The sequence below is a fragment of the Centrocercus urophasianus genome, unplaced genomic scaffold (genome assembly GCF_019232065.1).
Source record: "Centrocercus urophasianus isolate 14NV4802_14NV808 unplaced genomic scaffold, USGS_Curo_1.0 seq_12, whole genome shotgun sequence".
Classification (NCBI taxonomy): domain Eukaryota; kingdom Metazoa; phylum Chordata; class Aves; order Galliformes; family Phasianidae; genus Centrocercus; species Centrocercus urophasianus.
Genome location: NW_024884364.1, coordinates 7111244 through 7130852, shown reverse-complemented (window position 1 = coordinate 7130852; position 19609 = coordinate 7111244). Strand labels below are relative to the sequence as shown.

Here is a 19609-nt window from a genome sequence, read left to right as displayed (position 1 = left end):
AGCCAAGAACCTGAAAATTCCTTCTGCATGGAGTGTAGATGTACAAGAAGGAGAGATGTGGAACGATGCTGCTCAGCATTTGACTTGTTTTTGTATGAAAATCAGAAAATATTTAAATGCAACAGTGGAAATGTTTTGGGCCAGAAAAATTATTCGCATGATTTCAGAGAAAGAGAAACTGCTAGTAAATTTGAAGAGCATAATTTCCTCCAAATGCCCAGCTAAAGGCTGGTTCAAGTGGTCATTTTGTTTGAGAATCACAGAATATCCTGAGTTGGAAGAATCCCAGAAGGATCAGCAAGTCTAGCTCCTGGCTCCGTAAAGCACCAGCCCAAATCCAAACACTATTTCTGAATGCACTGTCCAAACTCTGCACTCGGTGCCCAGTGCCTTGTGGTGCAGCCCCTGTCCCTCACCCCCAGCTGCCCTCTCCTGACGCAGCTCCATGCCGTTCCCTGTCGCTGTCACACAGAGCAGAGCTCAGCGCTGCCCCTCTGCTCCCTGTGAGGAGCTGCAGCTGCCATCAGGCCTCCCCTCAGCTCGTCTTCTCTGGGCTGAGCACACCATGGGACCTCAGCTTTTTCTCACACACCTTGCCCTCCAAACCCTTCCCCATCTTCATAGCATTCCTTTGTTCCTCTTATACCTTATTGCCCAAAAGTTAACACCCTGGTGTTTGGGATTTCATGAGGAGCACCAGAAGAGGTACAGAGCTGTTGGCTGCAGCTCAGTAGAGCAAGATGGGAGAAGCACATCGGTGCTTCTGGGAGCACAGGCAGCAGATTGTTGCTGGCAGGAGAACAAGGTTGGCTTGTTGCTAGAAGCCCTGGAAACACCAGTCACCTCAAAAAGGCAAAAGGTGAAGAGCAAACAAAATGGAGGCCCTTCATGAGCAAGATGGTCAATATACAGAGCACTCTGATGAAGCTTTCAAAAAGCTTAAGAAAGATCAGCGGTAGCTGGCTGGGGGAATGTGTTCGGATAGGTGTTCCTAGCTGCCTAGATACAGTTTTTTTCTTCATATGAATCCACAGTTTAGGTGAGCAGATTAAATCTAACTAATTCTGGGGCTGCTGCAAATGTGCCTGTGAAATGGCAAGCTGAAGTCTCCCTGATTATTATTATTTCACAAGGACCTCAGATCAGCTGTGCTTCGAAAATGGAATTACATTTATGGCCCAATGAAATATCAGCACTGCATCCTTAACCTGGGGTTGCTGCTGGAAATCTGCTGCATAATGCGCAAGACTAGCCGAGCAACGCTCTCAATCTCGGCATCAGCCATCGTGCAGAGCTAAAAGAGGGAGCACCATGAAGCCTGTATGATGGGCAAGGTAAAGCAACAGCGCTCTGTGCTTCAACAGGGAGAGGGTTTCTTAGATGACAACAGCATTTCTACAAAACTGCTGATAACAGCCGAGCTTCTGGATGGAACAGCAATCTGAAGAGCTGGGTCATGATTACTGCTAATATGCAGAGGGAGAAATGAAGGCAATGACAGGAAAGCACGAGATTCTCTCAGCATCAGAGGGAGCATTTCTGCTAGGACTCAAGCGAAAACCCACGTTTTGATCCCAATTGCAAGCCACAAGCTCATTTGCTTTTACTACAAACAGATTTCCCTGCACCATACTGTACTTTTCTTCTTGCTGACTGTTCAGTGTGGTCATCCAAAAATACTCTTATTTGTGTTATTTTTCACACACACCGCCCTAAAACAAAATTCAGTATGAAAGAAGAGCAGTTTCCTCCAACACAGCTCAACATCCAAACTAAGCAGCAATAAAATGGCATTTATTCACCAACCGAGGTTTCAAACAGTAAAATGATTGTTGCTGAGCTACAGATCGGACTGTTTCCTGAATAAGACCCTGGAATACATTGCCAGTGGCAGCTCTGTCACCTCTGTCACCATCTCCTGGAGGAGGACGAGTGTGCACATGAGTGGGGCTGGGGACAGTACCGGAACACAGGAGCAGAATGGGGCAGGATTCACCTTTGGTACTGAGGTGGGAGTCAGAAAGAGGCAAGCTGGGTACCTAGTGTGGGTGAGACTCTTTCTTCACCTGCTATGGGAGATGGAGAGGGACGAGCCCTGGGCTCCCCAGTGCCAAGCACGCCTGGGAGCACCTGCACTTCAAAAGCTGAGCAATCTGAAGGCATGGGGGTGCTAAACATGCTCACATTTTCTTCCTACACAAACTTTGGCAAGCCCTGCACCTTTCTCTGTGTCTTTGTTTTCCTGTTTGAATATGTGATATTCAAATGAAATATAAATATTAATATTTGATTAACTCACAGCTACAAAGCTTAGTTCCTTAAATTCTAGTACAGATCTTTGAAATCTTTGAAAAACCAGATAAATATGAATTCTTTTATTTTTCTAGCATTACATTAAGGACTGTACAGTCAAAGTTGATGAATTAAATAATCTCTGTCTATATTTGCTTATATCTTTCTGAAACTGTTACCTTTTCAGCAGAAATTTCTCATGCCTTGTCTCAATTCAGAAGTGACATTTTTGGTAAAGCTTTGCAAAAACTCATTCAGCTGTTTTTGAGTCATCCAAGTATGCAAAAAACAGTTTCCAGCTGTTAAGTTTTCCATAAGCTTTTTTTTTTTTTTTCTCAAACATGCTTGTATAATTATAACACAGCTTTGTTTTAAAACATCAAACTTGACACGTACATATTCCTGAAAGAGAAGTAGCAGCACTGCCATGTTCAAAATCGTTTGGTTTAGAAATAATAAGGCTGTTACCACATTAAAATATCTTTCTTTTCCTAAAGATTCTACCAGACTTTAAGCTACAGCTTTCTAACTGTGGACATGACTGAAACTTCTCAACTTTATAAATAAAAAAAACCAAACAAACCGAAAACCAAACCAAAAAACCCCAAGCACCAAAAATGAAGGAAAAGAGTCATGATTCTTGCCATCTAAGTAAGTCTAAGTAAGATGCAACACAGGAGACTGGCAGGCACTAGGAGGTGGCTCTGTCCTGCCTGTAATTCACTCTGTATACACAAACACATTTTGAGGAGAATTGCTGTAGCTCTGGCACTGTCTTCTCGCTCTAGACCTATGGTTATCTGCTCTCCAAAAGTTCAGAATTGTTACTTATGGTAGACAAGGACACTGTATTGTTCCCCTTACCATAACATACAGCCCTCACTGTGCTGGCAATAGCTTTCCATAAGGGTTCTGAATTCAATTTACCATTGCATACTCCTGCAGTTTTAATTATAGGAACTTGCCATCAGATTGGAGAAGATTCTTTGCTTATATTCTGCCCAGATAAAAGTGCAAGGACATGATATCAAGCAGTCATTTATTTAAACACTTCATTTAATCTGAGGTATTTCAGTTTTTGATGCCTTAGTGAAGTAAATATTGGTTCTGAGAATATTAATGGTGGCTGAAACAGGAGCTGCAGTTTGATTGATTATTGGATTACAGAGACTTCACTATCAAAACTATTTTCTCATACGATGATGTAAAGGCATGTGTGACTTTTCTGCCTTGTGCAAACCTATGGCCTCAGCATTCTCTGGTTAGGTTGCAGTAACTCTTTCTGTGCAAAAGGAAAGTCACTGCATGTGCAGCTTTTTGTATAGGGCTAAACTCTGTGGATTTGTACAGCCAAGAAGGAACTCCTTAGCTCTTCATTTCAAGAAAATAGCAGTACTTTACTCTCATCCCTTCTGGCACATATTCTCCCACTGTGCAGGTGTGAGTCCAGAGAGGCTATCAATGTCAGTGACATGACAGTGAATCTGAGATGACAGCCTGACTCATCTGAAAGCAAAAGACACAACTCTGATTGGCTTTCATGCAGAGCAGTGTGTGCATATGTGCATGCGTGTATCCTTCCTCACCTTACTCTATTTGTGTTTTTATCTGTACAGCTGTAACTCATGCCCATTATTTTTGAGAGGCTTTCTGAATCTGTTTCAAATTACATCACACATATAGACAGCGTTCAACAAACAAAATGTGATTGTAACATAATTATGGGGAAAAACTTAGCAGTCCTACCCATCACATTTTCTTCTCTGGGTACTCCATTGCCTGGGTAAACCCACAGCTAAGGATCGTGCAGTAAAAGACTCAATTGTCAGAAAGGGGCAGAGGTAAGGTTCCTGTGGGAACATTAACTCTAAATTTCCTGAATTTACAGAGATTAAAATCTCAGTCTTCACATCACATTAGCATACTTTTTGTGCAAACAGAACATGGTCTAGGCAACTGCATTGTTTCTAAAGGAAAAAGTATATTGTTGGGTAGATAAGTGCCTGTGCACATTTTGGTAAGTGTAAGCTACATCGTTCAGTTCTAATCAATTCTGAAACCAACCAAAGCGGAAAAAGTAATAAAAAATAAACAAACTGTAAGTTATACTGTATGCTCCACTACTCTAAGCATCAAGGCCGAGACAAAACAAGAGTAAGAGTTTGCCATTTGCTGGTTTTTAATAATCACAAGAAGATCTGCCAGATGCACTCTTCAAGAGCTCTGTCTGTCTGGACCAGGTAGATGCTGCAATACACAAAAGACTTCACATACAGAGAAAGAAAGAGTGTTCATGGACAATGATGCAGCATTCTTAATTAAGATTTTCATTACTGATACATACATTAAGGTATTGCTAATGCAAGTGCCCAAGCACTCTCATGTGCAGGTAGATGTCTCTGATTCTATCTCTAGAAAACCTTTTGCAAATCACCAGAAACATTCACCAGCCAAGGCTCAAAATCAGCTCACCTGCCCTTTGCTGTTATGACAATGAAAAATAATAGATGATATTTTATTTGTCTGACAGATGAGAACTTAACACTTTGTAGGTGTGAGAATGAATAGGATTCTGCAAGACTGCTACAGTCTATTGAAACTGATTCAGATCTCACATCTGTTTGATGTTAATGTAACATCAGGAGCTTCAACAGCACAACCATAGCAAATGTTCAAGCAAAAAAGAGAAAGGCATACAGGCAAATGGAAAATGGGATAAAATGCAACATAAGTTTGCCAAAGGTAGATTGTAGTAAACTAACCTGATAACTTTCTTTGATAAGATAACTGATTATTCAGACAAAGGAAATGTAGTAAATGAAATCTATCAGTAAAGCATTTGATATGGTATCACAAGGGAAATTATGAGGTAAAATGAAGATTAGCAAAAGGTTTGTAAAATGAGCAAATGCTTACCTGAAGGGGAGTGTTGAAAACAGAATTATCGGGCAAGATGAAGACTATTTTTTCACAATTATTAGCTTAAGAAAATAGCATTTTCTAAATTTAAAAGTTGGGGAGGAGTAATTCCACAATTTTGCTTTCTGAGACCCCTCAAAAGGAGGGGACAAGAAAGAGGAAAAAGAGGGAGCATGCTAAGCAGCCATAAAAGGACCTATCGGCTTTAGTAAACTTGTCATTAGCGATACTTAGGCATTATTTACTTTTGCAATAATACATTTTTGGTGACGTTTCCATGTTATTTCTACAGTTTTGTCCTTTGGGAGAGAGCTACAGATCTCTCAACAGTTTACATGTGCATTAAGCATCCAGATCAATTCTGTGCTTTTGAAGCACTTTTATTCCCAGAACAGGAAGCAGCTTCTACTACAGATCTCCTAGCTGAATGCCCAGGTCTCTTGCTTAAAGACTGGACCTTGCCTTACAGCAAAATGCTGCTTGAATAAGATGGGGTGAGGAAAAATATTATGTGAACAAAAGAACTACACAAAAACAAACAAACAAACAAACACAACCCCCACTGCTTCTCCTTGAATTACTTGCATGCTTTTCTTGATCTATTCATGCTATGATATTTTATGAATTTCTTCATTAGGGCAAACTGAGTTGACCAGTAGCAAGGCTATAATGCCGTACTGGCATAATCTGTGCCACGATGGCATGCATCAAAACATAGGTAGGCAAAGATGAAAAGTGAAGACAATACCACAAAAGTCACAGTAGAAAGTATCAACATGAGGTTAAGTTGCAGGCTCCAAAAGAAATCATCTGGCAGCTTATTTTCAATAAGCTTGACAATCTTCCCTGAGGCATGCCTCAGTCTACAGGTAATCCAGTGACAAAAAATGTTACCTTCCCATTAAAGTTCATTGAAAGAAAAGAAGAAAAGCTGCATTCTTCTTTTATTCTTCTGTGGCAGAATTTAATTTCTTAATGTCATAACTAGATCATGGACATTCACAGCAAGAAATTCACACCAAGCGTTAAAACTTGAAGGATTTAAGTGCAATAATTGGAAAACAATTTGTGAAACATACTGTTCTTTGAGGTTGGTTATATACTGATCATACATTGTAGGTATTCTTCACACCCTTCACTGCATACTGCAGAGCATCCAGACTATAATACATTAATTTCTGTCTTTTATCTAAAACAGAGTTTACTGCAAGAAGCAAAATTCCATTAATCCCTTTTGCAGGCATCAAGTATAAGTGAAGGCAGATTTAAACACACATCCAGGTCCAAATGTTGCAACTGATCCTTACTTTTGTGATTGGTTAAAGAAAAAATACCTTAAATTGTAGGTATTTGAAGTTGGAATCCTCATTTTGCTTCTGAATGGCTCTCAGCCATTTTGCATATCCATCAGAAATTAAAACACTAGAAAACAGCATTTGGAAAACTGATACAGCTACTCGATTAAATTTAAAACTCAATCTGGTGAAAGAGGAGGGCAAGACCTATTAAAATCCAAAAGCATTTGCTCTCAGTTGTGTCAAAAGTCTAATACTTTGAGCACACAGACATATGAAAATATTACCTGGGGGGCTCTATTTGTGAATTATATTCAGCATGATATGATCCAAAATGATGGATGCAGCAGCGAGCAAGAACTTCAGAGGAAGAAAACATTATTTCTTAATATGCTGTGAATCTTTTATACACAAGGTTTCCCATTCCCATCAAGAGGTAAACTAGCCTTCACAAAGCATGGCCTGAAGACTAATCAATGGTCTTCCATGAGCGGCCTTTCAGTATCTAAAGAGGAGCTAATAAGGGGACAGAGTCTTCAGCAAGGCCTGCGGTGATAGAACAAGGGGAAATGGCTTCAAACTTAAAGAGGGTAGATTTAGGTTAGATAAAAGGAAATGGTCTCTTACAGGGAGGTTGGTGAGGCACTGGAACAGGCTGCCCACAGATGTACTGGATGCCCCACTCCTGGAGATGTTCAAGGCAAGGCTAGATCAGTCTCTGGGCAACCCGATCTAGCTGTGCATGTTCCTGTTCATTGCAGGGGAGCTGGACCAGATGACCTTTAAAGGTCCCTTCCAACTCCAAGGATTCTACGATTCTATGTTTTGACATGTACAGCTGTGCAATGGCTCACAGGAAAATGTCTGGTAGGTGGCTTACATTTGTTTTTTAAGTGAGAGTTGGAGAGAATAAGGAAATGCATGAGATACTCTGAAAAGCTCGTTTTCAATCATGGTGTCCTATACATAGGATATTTAGCATACATTTGGAGACTTGGTCTGGCATTTAGACATCTGTGAGTACTAGTATTTCAGTGACAGTCTCAACAGTCAAATTTATGACCTTTGGATAAAGAGGTGGCTTTTGGGAAACCATCTATTTCTGGATACCTGGTTTCATAATAATCACTCCTTAGTGCTACTTGCTTTTAGCACTTTTTTTCTCCTGCCTTATATCTGTTGTGCATTTTAAGGAGACAGGTAAACAGCATGATGTTAAAGTTCAGTGCATCAAAGAGAATTTTTAGATAAGGAGAAGAACTAACAGCATTTTTCCAAAAAAAAAAAAAAAAAGAGAGAGATGTGATGGTATAACAGCAGAACAGCAACACACTTGCCCATGTTGGAAGATAATTTACCATAACTGCAAAGAGATTATTCTGAAAAGCTCTGCCACAGTCTGTCACTGTGCCATTTTGCACAGTGATTTCAGACCTAACAAACTGGACCGTCTTAATATTTGGATGGTTGATGTTTAAACTGCTGTAGGCAGTGCTGCTACTGCTTCAGTAAGATGTTTTTTTCTACCCAAATAGATTAAATGATGCCTATGTGAAGTTAAAAAAGAAAAAGTGCATGGGCCAATTGCATTTTCTTTCTGTCACTTTCATTTTTTCTAGCTAAACCTAAAATACTATGCTTCCAGAAGTTTCTATTTTAAAGTCCAATTTTTCTGTGGTTACCTGTTGAATTTGTTACATTTCAAGGAAAGCTAGCACTCAATACTTTATATTACACTAATTAGATGAAAAATAACTCAGAACAAAAGGATCTCCAATAAGCATAATTGCGGGAAAGGGTGACATTTTCAGTTGTCACGCTAGCCAATCTCAGATTCAATCTCATTCAGCACCAGAGGATATTTTGTAGTCACTGCAATTACAGACAGCTTGCTTACATTCCCCTGTCATAATCCACAGACAAGCTTCACATCTATGGATAGTCACTATTATTTGTTAACTTAAAATAATGCTTAAAATAATGCTTAAACAGAAAACTTGCACCACATTTTGCCCTTTTTTCCCTTCCCAGCTAATTTTATCATTTTCTGGATATAATCTATTTTTATTAAATATGTAAATATTTTAGAACAAAACCATGAACTTTATCAGAGTCATTTTTTTTTTAAATGCAAGTCTTTTGCCTAAGTCCATTTGATGGTTGTCTTCAGATAAAGAATCAAGGTTGAAGTTCTGGCACTTGTATAAGAACATTCATTCCAGAGTGATTCTCAGTTACACAGTTTGATTTCTATAAACACTTCAGAATGGAATTTATCCTCCACTTCTATTTCTAGCTTATTTCACCGCTTCTCTCACTTACAAATGCCAAATATAGGGGCTTTGCTCATGTTCTTTCTTTTTTGGAGAATTCCTTCTCTTCAGGAGGCATACAATAGCTGGGAAAGTACTATCCTTTTCCTGTCTCAAATTGCTGTGTAGGTGACCATTCCCTTTGAACAACTCCTTATTTTCTTGAGTGGATAAGCTGATTCTTCTGGACAATTTGCATGTCAATCTATTACATTAAGTATGATAATTCTTGAAAAATGCTAGCTCTCGAAAGCTGTTGTAAATATGAGGCTTATTACATCTAGACTTTTTTTGGCATTTTGCAAATGTTCATTTTTGATTCATGAATAAGCTTGACCTGGAGGTTATTATTCTCCTCTGAAGTAACAGAGAGCTTCTTAAGAAACTTGAGAACAGAAAAGATGCCTCCTCCCTGTTCCTGTTCACTGTTGCTGTTCTCAAGTTCCTCATCCGCTAAACAACACTAAGCACACAAACCAAGTAAAGGGGTTCAGATGCTACTAATTAGCAGATATTTCACAATGACGGTTCAGAGTGCTAACAGATAACAGTTGCTGATGAACAAGTACCAACAGCAAGAACATGTATATAGATAGCAAAGACTATTCAAGTATCATGACGTCTGATAAAGTGAATACGTACTCTCAAAAACTGCCAACTGGTAGGCTGGAACACTGCTGGGTGTCTTTTGACACACGAATCGCTGATCATATGATGGATGGTTCTCATAACTATGATGAGATCAGTAAGATGCTGCTCATCTTCCCTTAGGTCATCATTACTTGACCGAATATGTCTTCATGAAGCTGAAGAATAAATGGCGCTTTTTTTTTTTTTTTTTAAAGCAGGACATCAAAGCAAGAGAATCAGAATCAGCACAGAACCTAATAGGAATAATGTTGGAGTTCACCCCCAGCTACATCAGAAACCTATTTCAAGGAAATGAACAGATGTTCATGGAATTAGGTTAACATGACATGCAACTTCTCTATATCTGGATCACTTTGGGGCAGTTCTTCCAAGCACTTACCCAAAGCTAACAGTGGATAACTCTTCAATATTGTATGGGTTCCACCTGAATGGGTAGTGCTCAAGAAGTAAAAAGAGTATCCTCTCTTTTTAGTAGCTATCTATCTTACTGCAAAGCACTTCAGTATTGTTAATAGCTGTTATGCATCATAGACAATACGACAGAAAGGCTCAAGAGTGATTAGATGACTTTCTTCCATTAAAAGGTCTATTTTCAACAAAGAATCCACCTGCTTCTTTTAAACTCCTGAAAACATTCTAGTGGAACAGAGATTAATCATATTCCTCTTAAATGAGAATACTGCCTAGGAGAGAGAAACATGAAATCCCTCCACCTCTGAAAATCAGATGACATACAGATAAACAGACAGGTACATAACCTGGAGGAACAATGAATAATCATCAAGTTGTAGGTAGAGATACGTGAAGAAAGTCAAGCAATGGGAAATGAGGCAGAATACAGAACAAATCCACTATTATCTACAGATCTGAAACATGCTTGATAGGTACCATTAACAGCTTCTAATGCAAACATGTCCAATTTGATTTTTTCTGTTATGAAAAAGAACTTAAAAGATCAGAGACCTGAAGGACCTACCTTATTAAGAGAAAGGAGAGAGCCAGTATAAACAGGACAAACTTACACACATGCCTGAAATAAATTGAGGATCCTACGGAGCTTGTTGAGTTGAGAATGGAGAAGCACAAAGAAGCCCTCAACTGTAGAATAAACCTGACTTAAAGGAGCAAGAAGGTGTGCGAGTCTTGCTTTACAGGTTAAGAAACAAAGGCAGACATCAGAGAAATGGTTTATTTGTGGTCACACAGCGAAGCACTGTCTGAGATGGATTTTGGCTCTGGATTTCCATGCGCAAATGCAACATGAAGCTCATCCATTGCTTCCATGCAAACACTTGTACACGGTTCCTCACGCTGCTGAGGCAGAGCATGGGTACTGATGTGCTTGTACCAATGCTGATGGCACGCAGTTCCACATGTCAGTGCCACAGACATAAAGGGCCTCGTTGCTGCTACAGGAAGTGTTAACACAAGCAGTGCGCACTTTGAGGCCCTGAGCATCATTAACAGTTTTTATCGATATTATGAAGTTCTGCAACAAAAATAATAGGATTTGTCAGGGGCTGTTATGAACCGCCCCTGCTGGATAAATACATAATACATGATGGCAAAGGTCTGATGGGACTTTAATCAATTGCCTTTCTGAGTCAAATAAATGTCACATTAGACGTAAGCCATGTTGCATTCTGTAGGGGCCTCTGCTCCCCTCGTCTCACAGGCCTGACACTGCCACGGGGAGCTATGCACGCGCATAGACTCCTACTTATTTGCAGCAAATATATCAGAGCACAACGGGAACAGCGTGCTGTAAATTACAGATTTGGGACACCTTATAATGAAAGGAGAAGGGGAACAGAAAGAAATATGGGGCCATCACTGGCATGAGAGGTCAGCTCAAATACATCTCTGTGGTAGCTGGCATTGTCATCCCACCTTTGGCAGTCACTGAAGCATAGCTCATGTTTGTGCCCATAGGGTAAGGGAGAAGCAAGTGTGCCATTTCTTTGTGCGTGTCAAAAGTACCAAGTCACCTTTAAATGTTAAACACACATAATTTAGGTTTTCTATCAGCAAAAGAAAGCTCTTTGTTTCAGCACACACCTGAAAAAAAATCAGAATATCCCTTTGCACTTCAGCATTCCTTTGAAGAAATTTCAACAACCAGAACTCGACTTGAACATAAATTTGCAGGTTTAATTCCTCTTCCAAATATGAAAGAGCTATTTTTCTTCCTGTGCTATGTTTTTCTTCTTTAATTCCAGGCAGCATATTAACAGCCATCTACTTTCCTCTCTGAGCAGGTTGTAGGAATGAATTTAAATTGTGAAATGGAGATCTGAGGTAACACAAAGTCCAGGCATATTTGGACATGAGGTTCTAATCCCAAATTAAAAAATCCTCATTGTTTTTGGCAATCACTAAATACAGCTTAAATACCTGAAAACAGTGCTTAACAGGCTGGCGGACTGGAAAACTTCGGTCTGTCTTTACTTAATTATAGTAAATATTATGATATGGTAGTGCTATATTTACCCTTATCTCACAACAAGAAGTTTCATTGTTATAATACAGTAGATTTCATTGCCAATATGTATTAAAGACTCTCAGCAAAGTGCAAACTTTTGTTCTAAGTACACAAAACCATCACATGGCTTAGAGCTTGGCAAATTAAAAAAGAAGGAAAAAGCAAACTCTCTCAAAAATTCAATCTCTTATTCCCCTCAAAGAAAACAACAACCAAAAAACCTCAAACCATTAAAATTTTAATTCTTCCTGTTCTAAGTCTTAATAATACAATTACGTGGATTTATGTAGTATTTTCTCCAACAAAGAAAGCCACCACCCTGACAAATTACGTAGCAGCAACCAAACCCCAGTGAATGAGAACAGGCAAGAAAAGACCCCTACATAACATTTTTCCAATAAACTACTAACAAGTTTTTAATTCTGATACTGTTAGGTGTCAAAGTGAATGCAATATATTTAATCTACCCAGATAAGAAGTGTAGATTACTACTAGATGGGAAGGTACACTGGAGTGGGATAAGGAAGGGCTCCTTGGCACCATGACAGTATCCATCAGGGATGGGTTGAAATGTTAGCTGACTGTTTCTTACACTTACCTAGCTCTTGCACAGCATGGATTACTATATACTATCAGAGTTCAACAGCATAATACCCTGTACAACAAATATATCCCCAAATTGATATGTACATACTCTCAGCCAAAAATGCACGTATCAATTCCAGATCAATCAATCACAGTGTTACTAAGCCTGAGTCCCAGAAGCTGATGCTGCATTGAAATTCTAGGCTACTGCATCAGTACAGCATCTCAGTACTGAATCTTGTGGCCATACGGAGCAACAGAGGAGTTCCCAAATGCTTTGTACTGATCTGAATGGAACTTGAACAAAATGTACAACTTTAATCAATAAAAGTATAAAATGTTTGGTAATAAATACTTACACAGGAGTCAGGAAAGGTTCCTTCAGAGGAAGGCCACAAATTGACTGTGAGTGATCTGTAAAGAAAAGGGAGAAAAAAAGGAAATGATGAAATTAAGTGATAATAAGCACTCTAAATGATACCAAAATAAAAGAGGGATTGAGGAGCCTCACAGATGGTAGCAGTTCCCACAGGAGAGAAAAAAAAAAAAAAAAAAAGTGTTTAAAAATTTTAAACTGCATAAATCTTGGAAGTTTTGAAATTACCTGACCCCAAAACTATATAGCTGAGAAAACTGGCAATGGCCACGGAGTTTTTCAGTCCTGGGATAATTCCAAGCCAGCAGAGACTAAATATCCTCTGGTGGCTGTTCAACAGCCTCCGTGAAATAGGCTTGTGGCTCCTATGGACAAATGCTCTTATCACAAAAACACTGCCAGATTTGAATGGCATCCTTCTTAGCAGCCATGCCAGATGATACAGGACTCTAAAACAGAACTCGTCTTCTTGATCCTGACCTTCACAGAAGAGGGGTTAGGCATATTATTAGGGCTGAGGATGCTTACATTACAGCTGATAGCTGCACAGGAAAATTGTGTTGTCTTAGTTCCTTCTGTCAACACAGTATCTTTTGGACTTGACAGATCTGTTACCCTGAGACCCCCAAGAAGAGAACGGATGCATCAAAACAGAAAGGCTAAAGGGATTACAAACTTTTGGTAGACGAAAGGTCTGGTTTCCAAAGCCTACAAAGGAATATCTAAGCTTTACTGCCAACAACTGTGCAAAACATATTAACACGGGATGAAGCAATGGACAAAATGAATCAAAGCCTAATGCTCTGAATTGTAACAAGAAGATACACTCCTATTTGACAAAGGCTACGAATCAGTCTGGTTCTGCCTTCCAAGCTGAAAGAAATTCCGGCAGTCAGAACAGACTGCATTCTCCAACAGATTGCTGAGCAGGATACCAGGAGCACAGTGCATAAAGACCATGGGATCCTTATGGTGCACTCTAGTACTTAAGTCAAGCCGTGGCCCTCGTCTATCGTCTCCTGCCAATTACAAGGAGATTAGCTCATTACTCAAAGCAATTAAAAATATTCACAGAAGTACAAACCTAAGTTGAGATAGTGAAGAAAAAGGAGGAGCTGTTACAGGAGAGAAAGAAGGAAGGCAAGTAGAAAATTTCTTTGGAGCTGTAGCTATTATTTGTGGGAATTATGGGCGTGTTAGAGATGAGTGCAAGAGAAAGCATGTATGCTTATCTCATGTTAGGTCATCCAGCAGTGGTGGTAGAAGAAATACAGCAAAGAACAGAGAGAATCATAAGAACTGCAAGGCAGCAAACAAGATGCTTATAGCATTTATTGGATAGGCCACCCAGAGAGGCCCTATTTGACTGCAAAATTTCTTTTTAAAGAAGAGAGGGAACTGATTATTCGCACACATATGAAAGACTTGCATGAGACAGATGAGAAGATGGATGCTGCCCACTGAAAAGCTGAAGTGCCCCAAGATGGAATAAGATAGACATGGTCAGCATGGGGGAGAGCACATCACTGTTATTTTTCAAAAATCCATAACTGATGAAAATTAACAGGGAAATTCTGGTGGAAAAAACCCTGCTTTGCTAAGCATGCATCCCTTATTTGCCTTTTAGAATGCTCCAGGAGATTTAAGCATTAAACCCACAGATACAACTGTATGAAAAGGACTGCAGTGGCTGGTAGCTGGGAATTAATTTTTTCAGGGTTTTGGGCAGCTGGGACAGTGAGCTGCACCATGGAAGAACCTTAGACAAGAGGTCTGAGCCAAAGAATGTGCCTTGGAGTCCCAGAGCAAAAAAGAAAAAAAAAAAAAAAAAAAAGAAAATAGAAAAAAAAATAATAAGAAAAAGTGGGAGGCATCCAGCATGGGAAAAAAAAACAGAATGGAAAATTTCAGCCCAGTGGTTAGACTTTGGCTGTATTATAAGCGATATAAAACAAGTTCTCTTAAGGAAAAGCGTCAAGCAACTTTAAAAACAAGGATGCCAAAGAATTCTACAAATTATGGCCTGAGACTCTGGAGGTGCTGAGTAATGACTTACACCAACATTACCATAGATTTTGCTGTAAGGAATGAACAAGACTGTCATACCCAATTAAAACTGTAGGGTAAGCCTGGACAAGCAGAACATACTGGAATCTGCAAACCAGAATCTGGCAAATCACCAGAACTGAAACACCATAACTTTTTAAATGATCGTAATTGGTTTAGATACTTGATTACAAGTTTTATTTTAAAAAATATATTAAAAAACCCCAAAACTTTCCATGTAAAGTACTTGAAAAACAAAATGTGTCTGAGGAAACTATGTTTCGTTCCAGGTTAGATAACTGTAGCACACGTATGCTGGAGATAAGTGGGCCAAATTCTCTTCTCAGTGCCCCGTGCAATCTTTCAGACTTAATTGAAACCATGAGCAGAACCTGAACCATTAAAATGCTGGGTTGAAACTTTTCATCATACGACACTGTTTGTCACAAGAGACATACTTAACCTAATTACATTATATTAACACAGTGGATTTCTTCAATGTATACTATTGCATAATACATAAAAAATGAAGTATGAGAAAGCTATTTTTCTTAGTTCTTTGTACTATAGGCAGAATAAGTACCGGTCTCTCTGCCATTTGTTTTCCACCCAGTATTGCTCTATTTCATGGGGTAGACAAAAGGAATCCACTGATCTTTTTCATATTCAATTCCTAGTGTTAATTAATCATTATTACTTGGAAGCTGTTTTGGCCATTGGACAGGATAGCCAGCGGCTAATCTTAAATCTGATCTTGATTCATTGTGGGCAGATTCTGCCCACTTTCTCAGCTGTGTGAATATATGCCATTTAAATCACAAAGGCAAAAAGACAAGTAAGACATAAACCTTAAGGATACTTAGGAATCTCTCAAGGATTTTAATAAGAATTAGTCTCCTAAATGCTGAAGAATTTCTACTTATGGATAGTTAGATGGTAAAATCCAGTCATATTAGTTATGCTATGTAAGCAGGTAATTGATTTATGAATCTAAATATAATTTTCAAGGAGACTTAGGCGTTCATGTCAAATTTTAGTGGAAGTTGGTAAAATTTTGGCTGTAAACCACCTGAGGACTTGAAATTTTTTAACCTTTGTTAGCACAAGTACCACTTACTTTCAAGGGAATTAACATCTGAGCTGCCAGAGTTCTTTCTGAAATTCGAATCTAGTTGCTTCTAACAATTTATTCACTAAACGGCTTCAGTTAGCCATCAGAACAGCAATTCTGCTCCATTTGTGAAAACGATTCAGGATCTCTCAGACGTAACACTACCAAGATGAGAAATGTTATTCATTCAACAGCTTTATAAATTATGGACCACTTCAAACAGGAAGAACAGCAGATGGATTCAGATAATTCCAACCGGAGTGTTTTTACCTCAAAACAATTTCACTCTTTACCAATACGGAAGTGGCAAAGGGGAGAGCTTTATCACACGCCACCTACCAAGCATACTGAATCTAAGACGCAGAGTCTGGCCATACCTCTCCTCTTGGAGGCACTTTACCTTCTCTGTATATGAACTACAATTCAGTCCCAGTGGTGGATGAAGACAATAATTTAGTTAGTACAGAACCCCTCAGTTCAAAGGAGGCCAAACTGAAGCAGTGCTGTGCTGCAAAAGAACAGTGGAATGGGAGACTTCCATCTGAAATTCAGTGGAGCCCTGAAAACGATCTGAGGGGGCAGAGAGGCTACACTGCATCTCTGACAAAGCAGACAGATTACAACAAAATTAAATTGAGGATTTCAGTGGATATAATTGTTGTTTTTATATATTAATGAGCAACAATAATATGTGATTCTAAACTGAATACCAGGTTTGACATTTTAATCTGAGCACTCATGCTATCCATAAATGTTCATAAACGTCACAAGACCCATACCCTTTGATTGAATTACAATCCAGTATGCAATTTAGGAAACATGGATTAATCTACATAGATTTATATTTCTGCAGGTTACATTGTTATTTGTTGATTTATATCCTTTTCCCCTAAGTGTCCTTTTCGCTGGGAACACAAGAAAATACATGCAAATTTTAATAGGAGAGCAAAGGGGAGCAGCTCAAAATCCAGTGAATAGCAGCAGATGGAAACTTGGTTCAGTGAAACCCACGCTAATTATCGTTTGCTTTTTGAAGTCACCTTTGCTAATGGCCAGAAAAATCTTAGTCCCTGTGATATCTCCTATTACCTCCACATTAACTCATGCTATAGCCAACAATCACCTTGGCAGTGCTGTACAATTAAATCACCTTTCAGTCATCTTGCTGAGGAATCCAGAAATGCAAATTGCTTTAGTATTAGAATTAATTATAAAAATATACAGGAAGGCAGTTAAATGTTACCATAGCATACAGCTCTGGTGTCCACAGCACAAGAAAGACATGACAGTATTGGAGTGTGTCCAGAGGAAGCCACAAGGATGATTGGAGGACTAGAGAATCTCCCTCCAAGAAAGGCTAACGGAGCTGGTCTTGTTCAGCCTAGAGAAGAGGCTCTCTCAGGGGAGATTCACAGTGGTCTTTCAAAACTTAAAGGAGCATATAGGAAAGATTTTTACTAGGGTCTGTAGCGACAGGAAAAGGTTTAATGGTTTTAAACAAAAAGAGGGTAGATGATACAGATTACATTTTAGGAACAAATTCTTTACTCATAGTGTGGTGGCACACGCGGTGCAGAAAAGCTGTGGATGCCCATCTCTGGAGGTATTCAAGGGCAGTTTGGATGTGTCTTTAAGCAACCTGGATGAGCAGGAAGTGTCTCTGCCCACTGCAGGAGGTTGAATCTAAATGGTATTTAAGGTTCCTTCCAACGCAAACCATTCTTTCATACTATGATACCAGACAGATGAGAACACTTCAGCCTCAGACAGCACATGAGGCAGGGAACCTCATCAGCCAAAGTTACATGGCAACATATGGAGGAACTTCAACTATTTTTTTTTTAATATATTCGTGCTTCTTGAGGTGATGCCTATTTTAACTACCCAAGTATCTAGAATTTCATTTTCCTCTGTATTGACAGTCCTCATTGCACAATAGTATCTGCTTGGGGACTGATAATGACATCTACTTAAGCCATGTGCTAAAGCATGGGAACAGGCCAGAAGACCTGTTTCCACCTGAAAATTTAGGTAGAAACATTCAGAATTCTGCGAATCCTGACCTCCTCAGAAGCCCAATCCTGCTCTCTTTGAAATCAATAGTTTTCTCAAAGGATTAATTAGGCATCTTTACTTCTGTGTGCCTATGAGAACAGGGACAGTGCCACTGTGCAGCCCTCATAGTTGTGAATTCATTCATTCATACAAGTATTAAGAGAAGGGCTGGCTGCTCTATCTAGTAAGAAAGGAAATAAACATCATTTTGTTTAGTTAGAGCTAGGAAAGTGATGAACTGAGATGGTTTTACAATTGACAGCTTATTCCAGTGAAAAAGCACAAATTGAAGGCAATACGTGACTTGAGTTTGAGGGACAGTTGTATGGTCATATATCAGGTCTTAGCTTACTATTCAGGAGAATCAAGATAAAATGATCTTTAAAAATGCTAAGGAGTTTTTGTACATGTTAGAATTAAGGTATATTGCCATACACTGGAGCATACTTCCACAAGTGCTTTGGTTATGTATCACTAAAAAACTTGATTCTATAAGCATGTATACTTCTAATGAAATAAATACGCAACTAGTGGTTGTATTAAGAATGCAACAATGATCTGAGAAAAATTTTTGAATGTAATTAATGAGAATATGCCCATTACTCATCTTCCAAAGGCAGTTTGCTTGACAGAGGAAAGGGTAACTGACTTTTTATCTCACTCTTAAACTTGACGACAGAAAACCTTGCGGTTTATCTTACCACATATTATTGTGGGTTTATGAATACATATCTAATGTTTTCTTTAATTGGTATATAATTTATTATTTAAGATTGTTAAATCTGGACTACAAAGTGTAATAAAAGGAGAGGGGTTTTTTGTTTCTTTTTCAATTAAGGATAGCTAAAATAGCCTTGCCTTTTTCAACTTTAGAAGTATGCAATGGGAAAAGGATACTCCAAATAAGTGCCATGCATGCACACACACACAAATACATTAAAAAACAAACAAACAAACAAACAAAAACTCCGCAGACCCTTAACTAGAAAATACATGAGAAAATTCTTGATGGAATAGATTTTTCAACACACACTGTTTGCCAACAAGGGTGGATAATATGTTTTGATAAGACAAAAAAAATAATTCAATCGAAAATTGAACTTTCATGTTTCTGTAAGCTAAACAAAAAGCCATGAAGGAGCTGATTCATTCCGCAGGTAACTCAGCCCGAAGTAAGTCCTACCAGCTGTTCTCAGTGAAAGCAATGAGGTAGATGAAATAAGAAAAGGAATCTCTTACATCTGCAGACTGAACTCTAATTAACATCCATTGGAGGTCTCCAGCTCCCTAAGAAGAACTTCAGACAAGAAAAGTCTCTATACAAAGCACCTCTGAGGAAAACTTCTTTCAAAGAAGAGCAGGAGAACTCTCGGAAGCAACAGCACGTTACAGCTTTAACAGCAGTTGCTGTAAAAGGTTCAGCAAAATGAGAGCTAAATTAGCAAAAAGCAAAAAAAAAAAAAAAAAAAAAAAAAAAAAAAAAAA

General features: G+C 38.8%; 1 long non-coding RNA gene across 3 annotated transcripts in view; it reads right to left on the bottom strand.

Annotated features, from left to right (window-relative positions):
* The window catches only part of LOC122156370, a 389162-nt gene that overhangs the window by 45417 nt on the left and 324136 nt on the right, over positions 1-19609 (bottom strand). For 2 of the 3 annotated variants that reach the window (XR_006167459.1, XR_006167458.1), the window contains exon 8: positions 12896-12950. This is a non-coding gene — a long non-coding RNA (uncharacterized LOC122156370). Of the gene's footprint in view, positions 1-11039; positions 11458-12895; positions 12951-19609 lie in introns of those variants that run through there. The other variant, XR_006167460.1, reaches the window with a different exon arrangement.